At 42.5% G+C, this 24408-nt stretch overlaps 1 protein-coding gene and 1 long non-coding RNA gene across 7 annotated transcripts in view; one reads left to right on the top strand and one right to left on the bottom strand.

The window, feature by feature from the left end:
• LOC112929067 (uncharacterized) overlaps window positions 1-11534 on the top strand; it is a 65451-nt gene extending 53917 nt beyond the window's left edge. For both annotated transcript variants that reach the window (XR_011997897.1, XR_003236857.2), the window contains one exon: window positions 11373-11534. This is a non-coding gene — a long non-coding RNA (uncharacterized lncRNA). The remainder of the gene's footprint in view (window positions 1-11372) is intronic.
• SYN3 (synapsin III) overlaps window positions 1-24408 on the bottom strand; it is a 454689-nt gene that overhangs the window by 419741 nt on the left and 10540 nt on the right. For 2 of the 5 annotated variants that reach the window (XM_072741871.1, XM_026010944.2), the window contains exon 2: window positions 15785-15946. The exons of the other annotated variants lie outside the window; for them this stretch is intronic. The gene's annotated coding sequence lies outside the window, so the exon portion shown is untranslated. The remainder of the gene's footprint in view (window positions 1-15784; window positions 15947-24408) is intronic. 5 annotated transcript variants of the gene reach the window in all.

The following is a 24408-nucleotide window of genomic DNA, read 5'->3' as shown; positions in this document are numbered from 1 at the left end:
GAAATTTACTTCCGCTGAGATACACAGTTCTCAAGTGTACAACTCTTTGAGTTCTGGTAATGAACAAGTAACTGGTATAAGATTTATTATATTTATGTTGCCTCAGGAAGTTCTCTTGTGCCCCTTTCTGGTCAGTCCACACGTTCTTATAGGCAAACCCTCTTCTGATGTCTGTCACCATATAATAATTTTACCTCTTCTTAAACTTCATATAAAGGTAATTATATGCACTAATCTTTTGTGAAGGGCTTTCTGCCTTCAACAGAGTGGTTTTGAGACTCATCTAGGCTACACATACCAATAGTCATTTTGTTTTTCAGTCGCCAAGTAGCATTTCACTGGATGAATAAACCCAACTTTTTACACTCTCTCCTTTTGATGGATATTTGAAATGTTTCCAGTTTGAGGGTATTATGAATATGATTGTTATGGGGATTTGTTATTTAAGCATTTTTGTGGGAGAAGGGAGAAAATGAGAGAGAGTGAAAGGGAGACTTTTCTTCAGGAAAATATCTAGAAGTGAATGTATTGGATTATAGGGTAGAAATATGTTTACCTTTGTAAGAAACCACCAAAATTTTCCCATAGTGGTTGTGTTATTTTGTATATTTCATTTGAGGGTTCCAGTGCTTTACATCCTTAACACATCTGGTTGCTGTAGGTCTTTAATCTTAGCCATTCCTTTGGGTATAAAATTTAATTTATTTTTTCTGATACTGAAAGAGGTTGAGCAATTTCCATGGGTTTACTGGCCATTAACATATCTTCTTTTGTGAAGTGTCAGTTTAAGTCTTTGGTCCATTTTTAAAATGTGGGTTGTTTATATTTTTATTACTGATTTGGATTATTTGATTAGGAGTATTTTATATGTACATACAAATATATATACATATACATATCAGGGATACATATTTATATGTACATATATGAAATCTGTTACATTTATCTGCAGATGTTTTAAACAAATTTAAAATTTTATGAAGTCCAGATTTTCCTTATCATTAAACCTTTCTGTATCTGCTTTTAAAATCTTTGCCAACCCCAAGATCACGATGATACTGTCTTCTAATCTCTTACAGAAACTTAATAGTTTTAGCTTTTTTGTTTAGGTCTATAATCCAGCCAAACTTGATTTTTCGAGTGGTATGAGGTAGGGTTCATTTATCCAGTTTTCTAGCACCATTTATGAAACTATTTTTTCTCCAATGAATTGCTTTGGTGGCTTTCTTGGCACTAATGAATTGTGTATGTATGGGTCTATTTCTGCACTCTATTATACTCCATTGATCTGTTTGTCCTTACACAGCCTTGATTACTATGGCTTTGCGGCTTTAAAGGCCTAAAATCAGACAAAATGAGTCCTCCAACTTAGATTTTCTTTCTCAAGATTGTTTAGAGTATTCTAGGTCCTATATTCATATGCATTTTAAAATCAACTTGTATGTAAGTCTGTTGGGATATGGTTTGGGATTATACAGAATCCACGGCTCAGTTTGGGTAGAAATAAGATCTCAACACTACTGGATGTTTTATTTTATGAACATGATAGAGCACTCTACTTACTATATCTTCTTTAGTTTCTCTCTGAAATATTTTGTAATTTTCAATATAGAAGTGTTGCACGTATTTTGTTAAACTGATTCCTAATATTTCTTCTGGGTTTTTTTGGGGGGGGGTGGCATTTTAAGACTCTGTTCCTTAAGCTTCAATTTCCATTTGTTTTCTGCTAGTATCATATATTTGCCAATTGTTGTCAATATGTTGATGTGATAAATTCAATTATTGTTTCTAGTGGTTGTTTATACATTTCCTAAAATTTTCTATTTAAGCAATCATGTCATCTACAAATAGAGACATCTTTACTTCTTCTTTTCCTTTTTTTTTTTTTAAGATTTTATTTATTTATTCATGAGAGAGAGAGAGAGAGAGAGAGAGAGAGAGGCACAGACATAGGCAGACGGAGAAGCAGGCTCCAAGCAGGGAGCCGGATGTGGGACTTGATCCCAGGACTCCAGGATCATGCCCTGAGCCAACAGCAGACACTCAACTGTTGAGCTGCCCAGACGTCCCTACTTCTCCTTTTCCAACCTTAAAGCCTTTCCTTTCCTCACCTCTTTCATTACAGTGTCTAGTATCCCACTATTGAATGGAAATGATGAAAGTAGGTACCTACCTTTTCCTAATCTTAGCGGGAAAATGTTCACTAATTCACATTACTAAGATGTTAGCTGTAGATTTTTGTAAATGCACTTTATCAAAGATAGTTCCTTAATAGTCTTAGTTGCCTGAGAGTTTTTATCATGAAACAGATGTTGAATTTGCGAAGCGATTTTCAACTGAGAAGACTATAGTTTTAAAAATCACTTATTTGCTTAATGTGGTGAATCAACTGATTGATTTTCCAATGTTAAACCAAACTTGCATTCCTGAGATAAATCCACTTGGTTATAGTTAATTACCAGCTTTATATATTGCTGGATTCAATCTGATAATATTTTGTTGAGGATTTTTGCATCCGTGTTCATGAAAAGTACTGATCTATAATTTCTTTTTCTGGTAATCTCTTTGCTAGATTTTGGTACCAGGGTAATGTTGAGCTCACAAAATATGCTGGGGAGTGTTCCTGCCTTTTCTATTTTCTGAACGAGTTTATGTAATATTGGTATTATCTTTTTTCTTAAATTATTGGAAGAATTCAACAGCGAGGCCATCTGGGGCTGTTCTCTTCATGGAAAAGTTTTTAATAATGAACTCAATCTGTTTTATAAATCTATTCATATTCTCTGTTTCTTATTTCAGTATTTGCAATATGTGATTTCAAGCAATTTGTCCATTCTTAGTTGTTGAAATCTACTGGCATAAGCTTATTCATGAATTTTTTTATTATGTTTTCATTTTCTGGAGGATCTTTTTCCCTGTAGGATATTTTCCCTGATATTCTTGATAGGAGAAATTTGTTGTTTCTCTCTTTTGGATTAATTTGTGTTGCTAGGAATTTACAAATTTTGTTAATCTTTTAAAGAATCAATTTGCAGCTTTTCCAATATTCTCCATTGTTTGTTTTGTATTTCATTTCTGCTCTTTATTACTTCCTTTCTTCTCCTTCCTTTGGATTTAAGAGTTTGATTTTTTCCCTAGATTCTTAAAATAGAAATATAAACCATTAATTTTAAACCTTTTATCTTTTTTTAATATAAGCATTTAAAGCAATGCATTTCCCTCTACACATTGCTTTAGCTACATCTCAGAAACTTGGCATTTCATAACTTTCATTACGGTTGAATTCAAATTATTCTTAATTTCTTTGTGATTCTTTTTTGACTCATGTATTATTTAAACATGTTTAATTTTCAAATTCCACCACTCTTTCAGATAATTTATTATTTTTAATATGATTCATTTGTGAGCAAGGAACATAATCTATAAGGTTCTAAACTTTTGACATCTCTGACATTCACTGAAACTCATGTAGGCTCAGTAAGCTCTATCTTAATGAATGTTCCATTTGCACTTGAATGGGTAGTCTACAGTTGTTCAGTGTAATGTTCCATAAATATCAATTGGATTGTTGCAAGTCAGTTTCCTCAGCCAGGAAGCCAACTCTGCTATGGTGAGTTGCAAGCGAGAAGTTTATTGGAGAGTGCTCCCAAGATTAGCAAATGTGGGAAAGTATGAAAAACAGAAATGAGTTGAACTGCAATACAGTTTTAAAGGAGGCATCAGTCAGACTTATTGATGGAGCTGGGAATCTTTTTAGCTTTCCTCATTTTCCAGCTACTTTGTTAGCCTATACTCTGCTAACCTGTCAAACCAATACAACTGCAGCTTTCTGCTTTGGTTTAGCTGCTCCATGCCATGTGGACTGGGGAATGCTTTAAGAAAAGAGGCACATAAATGTAGATCTCACTTAGCGGGTTTGATTCTCTTCTTTCAAGGGTCATATCTTCTCCAGATTCTACCTACTTTTGTTTCTCTCCAGGAAAATCAGATGGTTTCTTTTAAATACTGTACCCAAAGTTTTTTTTGTTTTTGTTTTTTATGTTTTTGTTTTTTATGATAGTCACACACAGAGAGAGAGAGGCAGAGACACAGGCAGAGGGAGAAGCAGGCTCCATGCACCGGGAGCCCGACGTGGGATTCGATCCCAAGTCTCCAGGATCGCGCCCTGGGCCAAAGGCAGGCGCCAAACCGCTGCACCACCCAGGGATCCCAAATACTGTACCCAAAGTTTATAATTATCAACTATGAAAGGATTAGTCCAACATGAGCTACTGAGTCATTATTCAATCTGGACCTCTTCCATTTTTAATATACTGGATAGAAAAGTTAATAAAATACTAGAATTGACTGGACTTCAGAGATTATTTAACAACCCCTTCTTTGGGAACTCTGGTCAATCTTACACTGTTGGGAATTCCACACCTGCAGACAAATCACCTCATTATCCTTTGACCAACTCCAGTGTTAGTCAAAGGCTCATCCTGTACCTGGGTGGCCAGCGGTTGAGCGTGTCTGCCTTTGGCTCAGGGCGTGATCCCCGATGCTGGGATCAAGTCCCACATCAGGATTCCTGCATGGTGCCTGCTTCTCCCTCTGCCAATGTCTCTGTCTCTCTCTCTCTCTCTCTCTCTGTCTCTCATGAATAAATATATAAAATCTTTAAAAAAAAAAAGTGAACAAACATTCCTCGATTGCAGCAAGTGCTAGTAAGGAATATAGAGTGCTTTTATAAAGATTAAGTGGTGTTGGGCCAAGGAAGGCTTCTCTGAGATGACCTTTCAGCTAAGTCGTGAAAGATAAGGTGAAAGAGAAGTACATATGCAAAGGACCTAAAGTAGGAAAGAGCTAGGTATATTTGAAGAATAGAAGGAAGGGCAGCCCAATCAGGAAACAAGAAGGAGATTTTTCTAAGAAAATGTTTAGAGAAGTAGAGGGACAACATCATGAAGGGCCATACTTATGATAATTTCTATTTTAATTCAAGTGCAAAAATAAGCAAGAGAGAGACATGGACTAGTCAACCTAGCTACGGAGTGGAAAACAGACTGTAGAGGGTGTGAATAGAAGCAGCCAGACCAGTTAGGAGGCTGTGGCCATTATTGGGGTCCTTGGGTGTGAAAGAAGTGAGTTGGATTATGCAGTTTGCAATGTGTTTTCCTATTCTGTGGGTCATTCATTTCTTGTGCCACTGGACACTGAATATCTCTTCAGTGTCAAATGTAATCTGATAGTGAGACAAGGTGGGGATGAGAAGGATTCTAGGAGGAAAAGAAGGGTAGGAAATCTCTCTGGGACAGAATGGTGTAAGCCAGGGGGAGTACACAGCCCCATGCTGCCCCACAAATGGCCACTAGAGGGCAGGAGTGGCCACACCAGAAAGGAAAAATGAAAAAAAAAAAAAAAACACTTGCAGAAAATAACTTTTGCAAGCTTCCTTCTTGGGGGCTGTGGCAGGAAGGAAGACTTTACTGGGAAGAGTAAAAATAAGGTACTTCTCAGAACTGTCGGTTGAGCCACAACACAGAAGTAAGATGTAAATCATAGGGACACAAGTTTTGCATGGAAGTAGGAAAGACAGGGTGCCAGGGTGGCTCATTTAAGCACTGGACTCTTGATTTCTGCTTGAGTCATGATCTCTGTCTAGGTTGTGAGACTGAGCCCTGCATCAGCCCCCCCCCCCCCCCTTAGCAGGCAGTCTGCTTGAGATTCTCTCCATCTCCCTCTGCCCCCACCCCTCAATGCTCGTACATACATACATACATACATAAAATCTTTTTTATTTTTTATTTTTTTTATTTTATTTTTTCATAAAATCTTTTTTAAAAGTGAAAAAGACTCCATTGGAATAAGAGCTGCCTCACAAGAAACACTGGCTACTTTGGGAAAAGATGAGCAACTGATAAGCCTGGATAGGAGAGTGAACACCTGTGCTCAGATGGCTCACAGACACTGCAGATTCACTTCCTTGCTCAACCTCAAATGAGTTTTTGCACTTGGGCCCCCACCCCTCACTTCCTCCCAGAAGTACCACTATTTGTCCACTCAGGCCAGAAACTGGACTCTCATAGTCACTCCTTGACCCTCACCATTTCAGCCACTCGGTCACCAGGCCCTATCACTGCTGTCTCTCCCAACATCTTTAATATCATCTACTCCTCTCCATCATTCCTACCATAGTCTTGGTTCACATGCTGATAAATTTAAAAATGGGCCAAAGACGGTAAAAGGCAGAAGATAAGATCTATGAAAAGATGTTCCACCTTGAATGTCATCAGGAAAATACAAATTAAAACAAGATACTACCTATTAGAATGGAACAATGACAACACTAAATGTGGGTAAGATGTGGCTAATGGGAATGCAAAATGGTAAAGCCACTTTGGAAGACAGGTTGGTGGTTTCTTGTAAAACTAAACATACTCTTATTATCCAGCAGTTATGATCCTTGGTATTTACCCAATGGAGCTGAAAACTTGCGACCATGCAAAAACCCACCAGTGATGTTTATATTAGCAGGTTTACTCATAGTTGCCAAAACTTAAAAGCAACCAAGATGTCCTTCAGCAGTGAATGAATAAATAAAACGTGGTAATCCAGAAAATGGAATATTATTCAGTAGGAAAAAAAATGAGCTGTCAAGCCATGCAAAGACACAGAGATCCTTACATGTGCATTACTAAGTGAAAGAAGCAAGTCTGAAATGCTACATATGGTATAACTGTAATCCCAATTATATCACATTCTAGAACAGGCAAAATTACAAAGACAGTAAAATGATCGGTGGTTGCCTGGAGTTGCTGGGGCAAGGGTGGGTACTGAACAGGCAGAGCACCTGGAGTTTTAGGAGAGCAGAAATATTCTGTAGCATACACCATACTGATGGATACACATTACTATACATTTGTCCAAACCTATAGAATATACAACACCAAGAGTGAACCACAAAGTGAACTACAGACTTTGGGTGATTATGATGTGTCAGTGTACATTCAACAATTGTAACAAATGTACCCTCAGGTGGGGAAGTTGATAGTGGGAAAGTCTACACTTGTGTGTGAGTTAGGTGATATATGGGAAATCTCTACTTTCCCCTTAATTTGTTGTGAACCTTAAACTAAAAAGAATATAATGCCTTTCTGATAAAAAAGGGGGGGTTCTTAAGTGCAAGACCTCTACCAAGATCAGGTTAAAGACTATCGTTGCCTCAGCATTCTGGGGCTGGACATTGCAGGACAGAGGGAGTAAGCCTGAAGGTTATGCTCACAGACCCTGGAGCCACAGGACCTGTGTTCTAATCACAGTTCTGCGATCTAGTACCTACATGGCCTCAGGTAAACTTCTTAACCTCTCTGTGCCTCAGTTTTCTCACCTGTAAGGTGGGGATAGTCTAATAGTATCTACCTTACAGGATGCTTGTGAGCATTAAGTGACTTTACATATATCTAGAACAATGCTGGCATATGATGGGCAATCTGTGTTAGCTGCTGTTATTATTCTGATTGTTTTTTAACATTGTGCATGTCCCATTGCCTGAAGGTCTAAACAGTATGGTCAGCACTAGTGTGGGAGACAAAGTGGCAGAGACTGCAGTATTTACATAAGAACTGGCTTTGGAAAGGATCTGACTTTGAGACCCAACTCTGCCTCTTGCAACTAAGTAATAGCCAGGCCACAGGTTCTTGATCTGCAAAGCAGGGATACTAATCCTTATCCTTCCTACTTCACAGGTCTCTGAGCAGACAAAATAAAGTGTATTAAGTTGCTTTTCAAAATATTTATTTTATAAGCTAACATAGAGTAAAATAGACTTTTTGGGTGTAGAGTTCTATGAATTTTAACTCATTTATGTAACCACCACCACAACCAGGGTACAGAATATTTCCATCGACCCACATGGAATTGCTTTTTAATCTTTAAAGTGCTCTGCAAATGTCATTGCTTAATATTTCAGGGGCTATTACCTGGATCTCTTAAAATGGGACATTAGCTAAAGAACATTTGAGGCCTGGCATATAACTTAGAAAATAAAGGAAGATGAATTCCAACAATTGAACTTCCTGCTCACGAGCTGCCTTTGCCCTGGCTGTTCCTTCACCTGGAACACTCTTGCTACAGAAACCTGCATGGCTTACCCCCTCATGTCATTCAGATTTTTGCTCAAATGTCACCTTCTCAGTGAGGCCTCCTCCTAACCACCCAATGTTAAACCGTCTGGTACTTTGGTTCTCTCCTTCCCCATTCCACTTGTTCTTTTTTCCATAGCATGCATTGCTTTCCATTAAACTATATACTTTGGGGGGCACCAGCTCAGTCAGTTAAGTGTCCTGCTCTTGATTGGGGCTCAGGTCATGATCTTGTGGTTGTGAGACTGAGCCCAGTGCCAGGCTCCTTACCTAGCGGGGAGTCTGCTTGAGATTCTCTCTCCCTCTGTCCCTCTCCACCTCTGCGTGCTTGCTCTCTCAAATAAATAAATCTTTTTTTTTTTTTTAAAAAGCTATATACTTATTTATTTTGCTTATTGTTGATTCTCTGCTCCCTCTGATAGAAAGTGCCCTAAGAACAGAGATTACTGTCTGATTTGTTCACTGCTATATCCCAAGCATTTAGAAAAATGTAGTAGGGGATCAATAAATATTTGAGTGAATTTGTTTAAAATAACATGAATGAAATTAAACCACACTCACCTTTTGTTTGTGAGGACTAAAAATACGATTATATACAAGGAAAGTAACTATCAGAACATCTGACACATAAGCCTAAGCTGGAATAATGCAAAGGAATATCTGATTTAATTTTTGGTGAGCTCTTCCCTCATGTAAACACACCAAGATCATAAATTCTCTCTCCAGCTTCTGTTCAGTGAATGCTGACAGATTTTTCTTCCTCCTTCCCCATTAGGAACTAGCATTTGCGTAATTAACAGCTGCTAAAACCCTTTCTGCAGGAGCAGAAAGTTTAAAAATTCATGGAGACAACATGGGCTCAGCTTCATCAATATACTGATGAGCACTGGCGGTGTGGGAGCCTAGGGTGAGCTGGAGAATCCAGAGGCTGTGCCACTCAAGTTGCAAAGCTAAGAGATACTTAACTTCCTGAAAAAAGGTCAAACCTGCATCTCTGCCAAGGGAGCAGCTCCATCTCCACCTACAGACAGACCTGCGGGGTCTTTCATCTGCAGAGCTCTGTTTCAGCCACATCTACATGAAAGTATCCACTGTCTTTGATGAGTTCAAATCCACTCACACAGGCCTTTACCTCCTGTGAGTGGCAACACTCTTGTTCCCACAGGTGGGACACTGTGGGCCCCCAGCCAAGGATTCAGGCTTTAAAGCTAGGATTTGTGGGTGAGAGAGGCTTCTGTATCAATAATTCCCTCCCCTTGTTGGAGAGCACCTCCAGATGTCAGGAAATTATATGGAAGAGAGTCTCCCAGGGATTGAGAGAAGTGAGAGTCTTCCATTTATTTGAGACCACCCACCTCAATTCAAAATATATTCAAATGGAGAAATATCAAAACAGGGTCACAAAAATATACTCATGTACATGAGCATTTATATCAAGCAGCTTCAAGTTTTTAACCTACAATTATAAAGCAACTATATATAACTGTTACCCACAAAATAACCACAGGATTTATTTACAGGCAGAATTTATAAAGCTTTCCAGGCAGCACCAGGCAGGATTGAGACACAAGCTTAATGTTACCTGACAATCACACTGGCTTGCCTCTGATTGATCTAGACATTTATCTGAAGGTCATGCTAAAAATCTAAACAGAGGCTCCTGATCACCTGAGGTCTGGAACTAAATGGCCATCTTGGGCTGCGTCTGTGATTGCTGCCCATCATAGACCCTTAAAATAAATAAAGGTGATTTTTAGCAATGTTACCTTACTACAAAATAAACAATATGTAGTTTGGGGGTGTGTTTCATAATATTATTTCCAGGGATTTTCACTCTAAACTGGGGCCAGAGAGGTACCCACTTTGGTGATCATCTAGAATGTGGACCCTTCTGGGCAAACCCCACTTCTCAGGGTGAACAGCTCTGCTTCCATCACCACTTCATATTCACGCCCTCAGGCTCAACCCTTAAAGATACCTCCCCAGTTCTCCTTTGGTGCTTCTCTAGTGCTCAACAGATTCTCTCTAAACAACTCTGGCATCCAATCTCCTCTCTCTCCTCCCAGCAGTGCCAGGGCACCCTCATCTCTCTGGGGTACAAGTGTGACAGCTTGCATACCTGCTTCCACTTCCAATCCCTTGCCTACATATAATCATGTCACTTCCCGCAGAAAATTCTTCTGTGGTTGCCCATGGCCTCCAAGATCCTTATCTTATTCACATTCAGGCATGGAAACTCCAGCCCTCTCACCTCCAGCTTGGATCAGACCACTTCTGCCCCCAATCCATTGTCCTTTTATTTCTCTGGCTCAGCCTTATTTATCTGTTAACTCACTCTTCAGGATGCCTTCCTTATCCTCTGCTCCACATGTGCTAACCATAGGGCTCCCTGAACATGGCAGGTCCGTTCTCAAGGACAGCTCTTCCACATGCAGAGACCTCTGCCCGGCTCAGCTTTCTCCACACATCATGGTTAAATCCCCCCTTCCTTCAGTACTCACCTCCTGCACCACTCAATCAGGATGGCCTTCCTGACCACCCCTAGCACACTCCAGAATGGGTAAGGGGGGTATTCCAATGTTCTTGGAAACCACTTTTCAATTTCTTTCCACCAGAGGCTGATTGCTTTGTTGGTTCACAAGTCTCAAACTATTATATACCCATATCACCTGGAGCTCCTAGCAATACAAATTCTAGGCTTCACCCTCAGAGGCTCTGATTCTGTAGGTTGGAAAAGTAGCCCAGAATAAGCATTTAACAAGCTCATCAAATGATTTGCTGCAGTTGTTGTATATACCACATTTTGAGAAATACTTCTCTGGATCAGAACATCCAAAATGGGAAGTGCATCCCCTAAGGCTTTTCAAAATGATGCACTGCAGTGTACGTAAAAAATTGTTTGAACTTTTATTTCCAAATTTTCAATCTAAATTCTTTTTTGTGTGTACATTTTGTGGTTACAGTATATGTGTAAAATATTCATGATTTGTACATAGATGAACACACCTACGTTGGGGTGGGCAATTTGATAGTTTGAATTATTCGTTACAATTCTATACTTCTCCCAGAATCTACAGTTTGTCAAGTGATTTTGCAGTTGTTTCCACTTGAAGCTGAGTGACTCCTTTGCCCACTGACTTTGGGCTCAGCCATGTGACTAATTTTGGCTGATGTGATAGTACACCAGTTCTGAGCCACAGACCTAAGAGACATCACATGTTTCCACTTGCCTTCTTGTACCTCTGCCAGTGCCATGAGAACATGTCCTGTGGATCTGATGAGGAACAGAGACACCTGGAGAAGACTTAGACCCAAGCAGTACCTTAGAGTCATCCAGATGAGCCCCACCAAGATGCGTCAGCTCGCAGTCAACTTGAAGAAGCATGAATAAAACAAATGCTTATCAATCTATACCATCAAGTTTGTGATTGTATGTCATGTATTGGCTCCTAATACAGCAATGACTGGCTTAGATTTCAGGATCACTGAAGGCAGGGTCTGTACTCCAGCTCTGTATCCATAGCACCTTGTACAACCTCAGTAGATAATAGAATTAATTGATTGATTCTTTCTCTATTTCCTGAGAAAATTCTAATCAATGCTCCCTGTGGCCCTGTTTGAAAGGGGTTAGGTTTAACTCACTTTTCTAAAACCAACTGCAAAGGCTGGGACTTCTCGGGTCCCCAGATCACCTTTCCTGCAGTTATACAGAGAGCTTGTCCATGTGCACCCCAGGCTCCTGTATAATCCTGAGGTCAAAATACCACTGCCTATTACCCCTAACATTAAATATCTGAGTGGCCCAAGGGCTGACCTTGCTTAGGTTTTCTTTTCTGTGGTCATTTGGGGTTTCTACTTCATCAGCCCCCAGTAATCCAACAAGACTGTGGTATCCAATCTCTGCCTTGAATCTATGACTGGGGTCCCAGAGCCCTCTTTCAAGGATTGGCCCCCAAGCATTCCCCCAGGAGGATCTACTTCCTAACTCCTGGGAGAGCATCTGCAACTCCTAGAGCTATGGCTGCCATGCCCATCTACCTGGTTGGAAACTCAAGGGCTAGCCACTTCCAAGCTCTGCATTCTCTGCAGGAAGAAGGTTCTGCTCCCTCAATCCCTGCCAGTGAAAACTCAGAAAGCCCCTATGTCCTGATCTTGTCGAGAAAACCTGGCTATTGTATACAATGGGGAAAATAGTATTCAAGGAAATATCCAAGTCTCTGCACAATCACTGTGGGTCTCTGTTCTCCAATGCCTGTGCCCTTGGAGCAGCACCTGCCTGAAGGGCCTCTTGCCCACACCTCCCTCTGCAGCAACAGGCCAGGAAACACATTTGGATTATCTCTGTATGAAGTCAGGAGGTTTTGAGATTTTGGGTATGCCAGTGGGGTGCATAGTATGGCTGGGAACAGCAGAATACAGTGGGGGACCCTCCTTGATGATACCCTCAGCAGAGCTGCCAGTACTTCATCTTGCATATGGGATTGCTCAGAAAATATAAGTTGGGTGGCATCAACTCCATCTTTTTTGTCTTTGTCCCATTTACAAAGAGTGTTTCCAAGGAGGCTTTCTTTCCTTCCCCCTTCCCCCCTCCATCTCTTCTCCCTTCCTTTTTTTTTTTTTTTTCTTAGATTTTTATTTATTTATCCATGAGAGACACACAGAGAGAGAGGCACAGACATAGGCGGCAGGAGAAGCAGGCTCCATTCAGGGAGTCTGATGTGGGACTCGATCCTGGGACTCCAGGATCATGCCCTGAGCCAAAGGCAGGTGCTTAACCACTGAGCCACCCAGGCGTCCCTCTCTTCTTCCTTTCCTTCTTTTCTTCCTAATTCTTTATCTTCCATTTCTCCATTAAATCAGAGCTGCTTTTTCAGGAACTAATTTTGAATTTTTTTAAAGATTTTATTTATTTATTCATGAGACAGAGACAGAGAGAGAGAGGTGGCAGAGGGAGAAGCAGGCTCTATGCAGGAAGCCTGATGTGGGACTCAGTCCTGGCTCTCCAGGATCACGCCCTGGGAGGAAGGCAGCACTAAATCGCTGAGCCACCTGGCTGCTCCTAATTTTGAATTTGAAAGGGACTTGGAAGTTGATACCATTTCTTAGTCCATGCAGAACTCCCTTCTATAGGGCTTGTAATGTAAAACTTACTGCTATCGGGCAGCCCCGGTGGCACAGCAGTTTAGCACCGCCTGCAGCCCAGGGGGTGATCCTGGAGACCTGGGATCGAGTCCCACATCAGGCTTGTTGCATGGAGCCTGCTTCTCCCTCTGCCTGTGTCTCTGCCTCTCCCTCTCTCTTTCTCTCTCTCTGTGTGTGTGTGTGTCTCTATGAATAAATAAATACAATCTTTAAAAAAAAAAAAAACTTACTGCTATCATTTACTGAGCAGCTATGAAGTGCCAAACACAGTGCTATTGTTTCCAGGATATAAATATATATGAATCCTGCTCAGGAAGTGCCATTACCCCCACTTTACAGAGGAAGAAACTGAGGACCAAAAATGATAAGGAATTTATGTGGTCACTCAATTTGTAAATAATCATCACAGTTCTGTCAGGCATTGTTCTAAGCACCAGACACATATTAACTCATGCTTCCTCTAGTCTTATGAGGTAGGTGTGCTATTATCACCTACACTTTACAAAAGTGGACAATGAGACCCAAAGTTACACTGCTAAGAGGCAGAGTTTCGATTCAAACCCAGGCAACCAGGCTCCTGTGAGCATGATCCTAATCACTAGGCAGCACTGCCCCTCAATGGTAATAGGATTCAAACCCAGGGCTTTCTGGGGCATGGGCCTATTGATTTCTCTCATGTCACGGTACCTTGGGCCTCCTTGAATCTGCAATCTGGCTTCTAGGGTTCCATAAACATAGCTTAGTGTATAGAGCTGCTCAGAGTTCTGGTCACCTACGCCCTGGCCCCCATGCAATGATTTTACATCTCTGTTCCCTCTGCCTGGCATGACCTTCCCTTCGCTCTATGTTCTTTAGCTGGTTACTTCTAATGCAGCTCATTCCCTTCTCCCTTAGGCTGGCTTCCATGACTACTCTCACCAACCAACTAAGACTAAGAGAGCTGCTTTGTGTCCCTGCAAAGCCCTGTGCACACTTGTCCCTGTGGTTTGAGGGGAGGGACCTTGTCTGGCTACAGAATCACTGAGTTAGAGATAGTAGTAGGTACAGCTGGGAGCCCAGAGTCAAGAAGAGATGCCAGCATTACTACAGTCCAGGAACCAGACACGGTGTTTCCTTGTGCCAGATCAGAAAACACACAGAGCCAAATAAATAACCTTCTTCCTAGAGACACAGGAGAGGCTCACTCTGAGAGTGAGAGGCTCACTTGGAGAAAGGAAGAAGGACTGAAATGAAAGGAAACGCCAACTTTATCTGGAACATCTAAACGAAGCTATTGACAGGTAAAAGAGAGACAGAGAGACACACAGAGAGACACACACAGAGAGACAGGGAGACACAGAGACAGAGAAGGGCATAGAGAGGGACAGAAAGAGAGCAAGAGAGAGACAGGGAGACAGAGAGAGACAGAAGTAGAAAAAGAGAGACAGGGAAAGAGCACAGCCCGTGGAAACCAGGCTGAGTACTGCACATCCAATCCTATCACCTTCAGGTGTCCGCAGCCTCCTGTCTAAGCTTGGCAGGGCAGATGGCCAGCCTGGCGGTGCTTCTGGCAGGCAGGTGCCATCCTAATGAGTAATTTAGCAAGTTTACTCTGGAGAGCAGCAAAAGCATGCTATGAAACATCTTAAATTTATCAGATCCCAAACAGAACTCCATTTTCTGCCATCTCCCCACCCCAAACTGCCCTCTCTTCATCTTCCCATCTCAGTAAATACCACACTTGGTTGTTTAAGACAGAAATGTGGGAAGATCCCATAATTCTCCCCTCTCCAGCCACCCTCCACAGGCCATCAACTCTCCTCCCCAACACAGCCTCTGAGTGCATCTACTTCTTCCAACTCCACAGCTACCACTAGGGTCCAAGCCATCGTCATCCTCACCTGGACCAACAAGGAAGCTCCCCTCTGCCCTTCCTGCCCTGGCACCTGCTTCCCTGCTGTGACTCCCACCCCTCAGTGGTCCCCACTGTGGTCTGGATAGCACTCAAGCTTCATTCACGGCCTCGAGGGGAGGAAAAGACACATCACCTGGACTCCCTTCCTTTAGCTCATTTTCTATATCCAAACTGGCCCTTCTATTTCTCAAACAAGCTGATTTCACTCTCTAGCATCCCTGCCCCAATACCCTCAGGTCTCAGCACTTGCTCTTCGCTCTGCCCAGAATTTTCTTGTCTTCCCCTTGCCGCCTCCTTGTCATTCAGGATGTCACTTCCTCAGCGTCCTTTCCTGACCATTCCATTTAATACTGACCCTAGTGCCCTTCACCAACTACAGTAGGCCCCCTTTATTCACAGAAGGTATGTTCCTACACACCCTGCGGGTGCCTGAAACCACCGATGGTATCAAATACGCTCTATGCTATGTTTTCTTCCTATGATAAAGTTTAATTTATGTATTAGGTACTGTAAGGGATTGACAACAATAGCTAATAATAAAATAGAACAATTATTACCATACACTGTAATAATAGCTATATGAACACGGTTTCTTCCTCAAAATAGCTTGTTGTCCTGTACTCACCCTTCTTATGATGATGTGAGATGATAAAATGCCTACGTGATGAGAAGAAGTGAAGCGGATGATGTAGGTATGGTGACACAGCATAGAGGCTGCTATGACCTTCTGACGCTACCACAGGAGACCATCTGCTTCCAGATAGAGGTTGACCACAGGTAGCTGAACCTGTGGGAAGTGAAACCGTGGATAAGGGGGGGCCCACTGTGCATCTTTTTCCCTTATCCTGCAGCATTTTCCTTATACTGAGAGTGGGTTCACTTCCTGCCAGACTCCCCCATGACCCTGCCCACTTCATTCTCATCCTGGCACCGTGCACAGCACTTGGATGCAGGACTGACACACTGCACACTGAGGAAGCATCTGGTAAAGAACTCTGGGATTCCGGGGGGCATGGGCAGAGACAGTTACCTGGAGGGTCTGGACCTGGAGAGGGCCCCTGTGAAAGACACAGAACTAAGCAGTGTGGCAGCCCCACTCCCATGACCTGTTACCTGATGGGGAGACTACACACACAAGGAAGAGAGTTATCTAGGATCACTCAATGAAGTAGAGGCCAGCCCAGGCCCAGAACACAGGTCTCCTGAGTCTTTAGCTCGTGTTTTTTTTCTGACTCCAAATTACTACAATTAAAATATAAGATTCTCTGCATATCAATGCCTAGTTCCCAGTCATTCACTTCACCCTCTCCAGACAGGGAGCACTTTTCTATTAAATAGTAGAAAGTAATAGCCACCATGTGACCCACTTGCTTCCTAGCACTGAGCTCATTACAAGCATCATCTCACTAATCCTCACAGAACCCTGTGAAGCAAATAGTACCATTAACCCACTTTACAGATGAGAAACTAAGGTTGAAGGGGGTGAAGTGACCTGCAGACCACCATGTACCAGGTTAGTGGCAAAATTCAATCTTGCCTCTACATCAGTCTAGTCTGTCTCCAGATGCAGCCCTTCAACAACTGCACAGCCCTGGCTTGCTGGCCCACTCTCCCCTAACTCTCCTGGTGCTAAACCTCAGTGGGGTACTCCCTGTAACCTGACACCTACTGGGCAGCATTGTGACGGACTCTGCAGTGCCCTTCACCTCAGAGAGCCTGAATCCAGGCACTGGTTCAGAAGGTTCTGGGAACAGCTCAATTATGCGGGCTCAGCTGCAATTATGGGGACATAACTCCCTCTTGCAGGCTAGGAAAGCTGGCAGCCTCGCTGCTCGCACAAAGGGGCTGGTATGGGCAAGGTTAGCATACATATTTCCACTAAAGGAGGTGAGTAGTGACCACTACCACTGGCCTTCTGTGTGACCCTGACAATAGTGAAAATGATGACAGTAATACTAATAACAATAGTAATAGCAGCTAATATTTTTATACTATTTCCTAGGTGCTAGGTCCTGTTTTAAGCCCTGGTCATATATTAAACCAATTAGTCCTAATAGTAATCCTTTGTTATCATCCACTTTACATACAGAGGAAACTGAGGCCCAAAAGGTAGAGTAACTTGCACAGCTGCCACCAGGATTCTGTGTGGTATGAAGATTCGACCCAGATGGTGGACTCTACTGTACCCCTAGGCATCCCCAAGGCAGGTCACCTCTCTACTCACAGGCTTCTTTGCTTATCTATAAAATGAGGACTGAGGAACTCTGTTGCATATCTTTGATGCTTACTTTCAGGGGCAAGAACCAGACACAGAAAAGTGGTTTCCTCTCTCTCCCTTCCTTTATCTTGATGCCTAATAATATTTGTCAGAATATATTAATAATAACATCGCCTGAATTCTTGCTCCATGCCTGATACTCTGCTAAGCACATTACCTGCACTCCCTCCTGCACTCCCAGCAATCCTAGGAAGAAGGGTCTAGTACTCTGATTGAGAGCTGTAGCATGTGAGGCTCAGAAAGGTTCAGTAACTTGCCCAACATAACACATGAGTAAGTGGCAAATTCCAACCAGGTCTGTCTGACACTAGGGTCTAGGTCCTTCACTGCAGGCTTTGCCTGTTTATTTCCCCTCCTCCCTCTTACTGCAGCAGCTGAGTTCCTGAGTGCAGGGAAGGTGTTATCAGTGCCCCGGGCTAGCACTGTGCAGAGAACATGCTTGATGGATTAATAATGAATTAACAAATGAATAGATGAAAAGGAGGAACAAAGGGGGGAAAAAAGAAAAATCTAAGAAGAAAATGAGGATGGAAGGAAAAAGAAGAAAAAGAATGAGGGGTAGATAAATAAAATAATGAAACAGAATAGATGAAAAGAAAACAGAGGACTTGGACAATGAGAAAAAGGAAAAAGGACTAGATTAGAGGAATCCCAACCAATGCTGTACTCTCACTCACTCCCCTGCTCTGCAGTGGCTTGCTGCTCCCAGACCCTCCCCCTAAAGCAGTCTTGGGAAATGGCTAGCCTTAGCCAAGAGGCAGTAATGCCCCCCTCAGGCAGGCACCATGATACCAATGGTTGATGACATGCGACAGGCAGAGGGAAGCGCCCACGGGAAGCAGAGCTTTCATATCCTAGATTTCCACCCAGATTCCCCAGCAGCTGCTACCGACTCCTTCCAGAGAGCAGCCCTCTCCTCTGTCACTCGCAGGCAAGGAAGGGCTTTTTTGGCAGCTGCCTCCTCTAGCCCCCGCAGAAAACAACCATTTCTGTTGTGCTCACCAGTAAAACTGCTGAACAAAAGCCAGACTCGCCTTCACACCCACCAATTTTCACCTCCATTATTTCTTTAAAGCACATAAAGCTTTTCTCACATCCTTTCCCAGGGAATTGGGACCTGCCTCAGGACAGAATCCTTCCCAAGATGCAGAGACTTTGGAGGACCACACAACATGGCAGGACACTGGGTCTCCAGGCTCTCCTGTACTCTTTACTGAAAAGGCTGTTCTGGAACTTTTGCCTCTCTGCCCCCAGGGCCCATGGCTCAGTTCTACAACAGCAGAGCTGAGAGCCCTAGTCAGGAAATCCTGTTTCAGACCCCCTGGTGTACCTCCCAGGGCCCTTTTCCTTGGTGATGCTCTACCAGAATCATCTCTAACATTGAGTATGTACCACACAATGAGCACTTTCGATGCACCAGGCTCAGCACTAAGCAAGTATCTCTTTCCATCCTGACAGCAATCCTGGGAGATGAATGTCACCAATCTCTACTTTAGGGATAAGGAAATCCACATTCAAGGAGGTGAAATAACATATCTTAGGTCACCCAGCCAGCATGGCATGGAGCCAGGATTCAAATTAAAGTCTGCCTTTTCCCAAAGCTCATGTTCAAAGTTGCTACACTATGATGGCTCCAGAAAGGTATTTTAGTCTCTATATTTGTATATTTAGGATACCATTCCCTTTCCCCCTTTAGCTCTTTATTCAAATGTTACCTTTTAAAAAATTGCAGCCCCTCCTCCAACACCCCTCTCCCCCTTCCCTCTTTTGTCTGTAATACCCACTGTCACATAACATGTATCTTACCTTTGTCGTGTCTCCTTTCTGTGCTCCCTACAACTTGAACATGATCCCCATAAGGACAGGAATTTTGTTGATTTTTTTTTTTTAACTGCCACATCTCGAGCACCAACCAGAAAGGGTTGGTACATAGAAAACATTCAAAAGACATTCGTGAATCAAAGAAACTTGGTGAAGCCATCTTTGGCACTGCCAATGGTTTCTTAGATGTTTCTGTATTATAAGCTTTTTGAGGACAGAGACCATATCAAATTTACTTTCAGACAGCCCCATAACAGAGGAGATTATTCTGGATGTGGGGCTCAATAAAAGGGAAGCTTTGACAGTCACTTCATCGCTCTCAACTTCTAGCTCGGACATGTAATCTCTTGCATAGACCACTGCAGAAGTGTACTTCCTGGTTTCCCTGCATATATTTAGGTCTCCTCCAAATGCATTTCCACAGCATAGACTGTCAGAGACATTTTTTAAAAACACAAACCTGCCCAGGTCACTACCCTACTTAAACACAGCAGCTGCTCCTTGATGTCAGCCCAAGCCCTTCCATGCAGCACTGAGGCCCCTTCTGATCTGTGCCAGCTTTGTCTCCAGCCTCATGTGGCACCATTACATTCACTAACACATATCTGCTCACTTGCCATGTGTTCTTGTACATGCTGTTCCTGCCTCTTGGAATGGCATCTGATTTTATTCTTCTCTAAGCCCCACCCCACCCCATGGGATCAGTGTACTCCATTCATCTTTCAAAACTCAGCTCTAGGTTCAGAAGCCTCCCTAGAACTCCAGCTCTCTCTCTGCCAAGAGAACTTTAAAACTCTCCTAGATCACACTACACACTCCTGCACTGTCTGGAGGTCTCTTGTGTAGCAAACTCAACTACTCAACTGCTATGCAGTAAATGTTTGTATCCCCCACAAATTCCTGTGTTGAACCCCTCTAATCCCCAACATGATGGTATTTGGAGATGAGGCCTTTGGGAGATAATCAGGTCATGAGGGTAGAGCCTTCATGATGGGATTGGATTAGTGCCTTTCTAAGAAGAGACACTAAGAAAGCTTACTTCCTCTTTTCCTGCTCTCCACAATATTAGGACAGCAAAAAGATGGCCTTCTATGAACCAGGAAGAAGGCTCTTACTAGAACCCAATACACTGAATACCCTGACTTGTGGGCTTCCCAGCCTCTGGAACTGTGAGAAATACATGTCTGTTGTTTAAACTCCCAGTCTACAGAAATTTGGTACAGCAGCAGTTTAGAACCTTGAAATAAGGTAGGAAAGGGGCACCTGGGTGGCTCAGTCAGTTAAGTGTCTGCCTTTGGCTTATATGATCCTAGCACCAATCCCCCCCCCCAATAAATAAATAAGTAAAATCTTAAAAAGAAAGAAAAGAAAGAAGAAAAGAAAGTGGGAGTGCCCTCAGACCCATCAGTTTATTGTACCTCTCTCTGAAATCTACAGAAAAGAGGAGAAAAGCCTGTTAGAGCCTATTGATTTTTCCTTAGTAAACTGCACATATATTTGGTCGCTTGCCTTCCCTGACTTCAGCCAAACAGACGGGATAAATCAGAAAGAATTTTGCTGTAGGAAAACACACTAGCTGCTTGAAGCACAGGAAGTTATGGAGAAAGACAGATTTAAAAGAACTCTAAAATAACCTGGGGCCATTTAGTGTATGGGCAAACAGTTCCACATATAACAACAATTTTAAGGAGCATCATGATACTACAACACCTTATGTTACTCTTTCAAATTTCACAATAGATATACCATATTGCTATTAACTAGACAAGAAAGAATAAAAACAGTAAGTTTTAACCCAAAAGCTAAAATCAAAGAAGAAAACTTCTGACATAATAGTGTATTACTGAAATAGTACCTGCAGGGAAAACCCCACAAATGTCGCCCAAGGACTGGGCTACTGTAAGCACAGCGCATGTGTTACTGCTGCCACTCAGGCTTCTCCAGCCTCTCACCCTCTACAGATGCCCCCAGAGGGCGTATGTGACATAACAGTTAAAACCATGGGCTCTGAAGTCAAAACTACTTGCTTAATAATGCCAGCTCTTCTACTCTGTAGCACTGCACCCTAGAGCCAGTCATTCATATTTCAGTGCCTCAGTTGTTCATCATAAAACAGAAATAGCCATTCTATCTCATCCACAGGCTTGTTGGGAGAATTAAATGGGTTAATCCGTGTAAAGTGTTTTGAACTATGCTTGACACACAGTGAGTAGTAGTCATGCTACAGGAAGATGGGGCTCAACAACCTTGGTAAGTTGGCAAGATCATGTGTGAACAGGAGATACAGAGTCTGTAAGCTTCAAAGAAGACCCAGTGTGGTCCTAGAGACAGGGCATCCTTCTGCAAATCTCTACACACAGTACCCCCAGCTGGCTCATTCTCTCCTCAAAGGCACTTGGTCACAAGACAGTCACTCTGCACACCCAGCACTGGACTGCCAGATACCTTTCACTATGGCAGGCCTCTTGTTAGTACCTGGGCAGCTGCTGGGTGGTGGCAACAACTTTAGACTCATTGAGCACAGGAATTTCCATGATTCATCACTAACTCCCAGACACATGCTCTCTGGTCAATAGTCATCATCACCCCACCTATACTATACTACTCTAGGATCCAGCCAGTCTCTATCATTCTTCCAAGCCTTTACTCTTTCTCTTCCCACAAAAGCTAACCCATGCCTGGCTGCCCTCTCCACAGCTTCCTTCAAGTCATAATTCCCACTGAACATTGAAACTCTGGCATCACTTGTCTGAAGTCCTCCTAGTTCCCCCAAAGGTTTCTCATAATGGTCAACCAATCCCCTACACAGAATGATCTGTGGTGTTGCTAACCACAGGCTTCTTACTTTTGGGGCAGGAGCCTAACCAGCTCATTTCTAATAAACTTCTCACCTGATTCTTACAGACACTGAAGTCTGAGAGTGGCTGTCCAGAGAGCTGGCCTCACAAATATTACCCTTAGTAAATTTTCCATCACCTGCAATATCCTAGTTCTTTTCACATGATCTCTCTGAGCACACTCGGTTGTATTCTGTAAACTGCTTACCGTAAGTCTCCTTTTACTAGTCTGAGAGCTTCTTTTTTTTTAATATTTTTTTTCTTTATTTATTTATGATAGTCACACACAGAGAGAGAGAGAGGCAGAGACACAGGCAGAGGGAGAAGCAGGCTCCATGCACCGGGAGCCCGACGTGGGATTCGATCCCGGGTCTCCAGGATCGCGCCCTGGGCCAAAGGCAGGCGCCAAACCACTGCGCCACCCAGGGATCCCCAGTCTGAGAGCTTCTTAAGGGCAGATACCATACCTGAGTTATATTTAAATTCTCAGCCCTTCCATCACTATAGCCATTCTTGACATCTCTTTTCCTTCACATTTCACATTCTACCCATCATCAAGTTCAGATGGCTTTACTTTCAAAAGTTTATTTGATTTTTACCTCTTCTCACCTCTTACATCCAAATGACTTTAATCCAAATTGCCATCATCTTTCCCCATGGACTACTACAATAATCTGCTGCTGATCCTTCTGCTTCCACCCCTCCTCACTACAGCATCCCTCCCACACAGAATCCAGAATGATTCCTTAAAAACAAGTTAACAATTTACAGAACACATATTCAAGAAAGCACTGATATCCACAAGATATAAAGAATACTCCAAACCAAATAGTAAGAAACACAACAGCAATTTAAAAAATGGGTAACAGACTTGAACAGAACCTCACTAAAAAGGATATAAGGATGGCAAATAAACATGTGAAAAGATATTCAATATCATTGGCTACTAGGTAAATGCAAATTAAAACCATGGAAAGAAATAATAAACTATTAGAATGGCTAAAATGAAAAATGCTGACAATGACAAGTGCTGACAAGAATGCAGAGTACGGGACACCTGGGTGGCTCAGTGGTTGAGCATCTGCCTTTGGCTCGGGGCATGATCCTTAGAGTCCCAGGACTGAGTCCCGTATCAGGCTCCTTGCATGGACCCTGCTTCTCCCTCTGCCTCTCTCTTTGCATCTCTCAGGAATAAGTAAAAAAAAAAAAAAAAAAGAATGCAGAGTAAGTGGAGCTTTTACACATCGCTGATGGGAATGCAAAATGGTAAAGCCACACTGGAAACGGTTTGGCAGTTTCTTAACAAATCAAGTGCAAATTTTTTGTTATGTCCCAGCGATCCAACAGTTGGGTGTTTATCCTAGAGATCCAAAAATGTGTGTTCATACAAAAACCTGAGCACAAATGTTTATAGCAGCTCTATTCATAACTGCCCAAACCTGGAAACAACCCAATTGTCCTTCAAGGGTAAATGAATAGACAAACTGTGGTACAACCACACAATATTTATCCAGCAAAAACGAACAAACTATTGACACCCACAACAACATGGATGAATCTCTAAGGCATTGTGCTCAGGGAATGAAGCAGCCTCAGAAGGTTATATATGGTATGATTTCCCTGACCTCACAATCCTCAGAAAGACAAAATGGTCATGATGGAAAGTAGAGCTGTAGTTGCCAAATGTCAGAGACGGGGAGTTTGTGACTACAAAGGGACATTAGGAGGAAGTTTCTGGGTGATGAAACTGTTCTGTGTCCTCACTGTGATGTTGGTATTGGTACTTCCATGAATCTACACCAAAACAACGTCAAATTTCTATATGGCAATTAAAAAAAACCCAAAAGAATAAGTCAAACCATGTAACCTCCCTGCTCAAAGCCTCTGGGGAAAAGTAGAATGCAAACCTCTCTCTACAGCCCATGAGTCCCTACCAGACCTGGTTTTGGGTACTTTTCTAGTTATACCTTCTCAAACTTTCCCTCTGCTGAAATAGCAACTCCTCAGAGACCTTTTTTGTTTGTTTAAATTTATTTATTTTTTATTGGAGCTCAATTTGCCAACATATAGCATATCACCCAATGCTCATCCCGTCAAGTGCCCCCCTCAGTGCCCGTCACCCAGTCACTCCATCCCCCGCCCACCTCCCCTTTCACTATCCCTTGTTCATTTCCCAGAGTTAGGAGTCTCTGATGTTCTGTCATCCTCACTGATATTTTCACTCATTTTCTCTTCTTTCCTCAGAGACTTTTAATGGATTTTTCTATATGGCCTTCTTCCTATACCCTTACACTGTTTTATTTTTCTTCATGG

This window comes from Vulpes vulpes, chromosome 16 (assembly GCF_048418805.1).
Source record: "Vulpes vulpes isolate BD-2025 chromosome 16, VulVul3, whole genome shotgun sequence".
In the NCBI taxonomy this organism is placed as follows: domain Eukaryota; kingdom Metazoa; phylum Chordata; class Mammalia; order Carnivora; family Canidae; genus Vulpes; species Vulpes vulpes.
The sequence above is the reverse complement of the archived record's forward strand: the minus strand, read 5'-3'. Positions and strand labels throughout refer to the sequence as shown.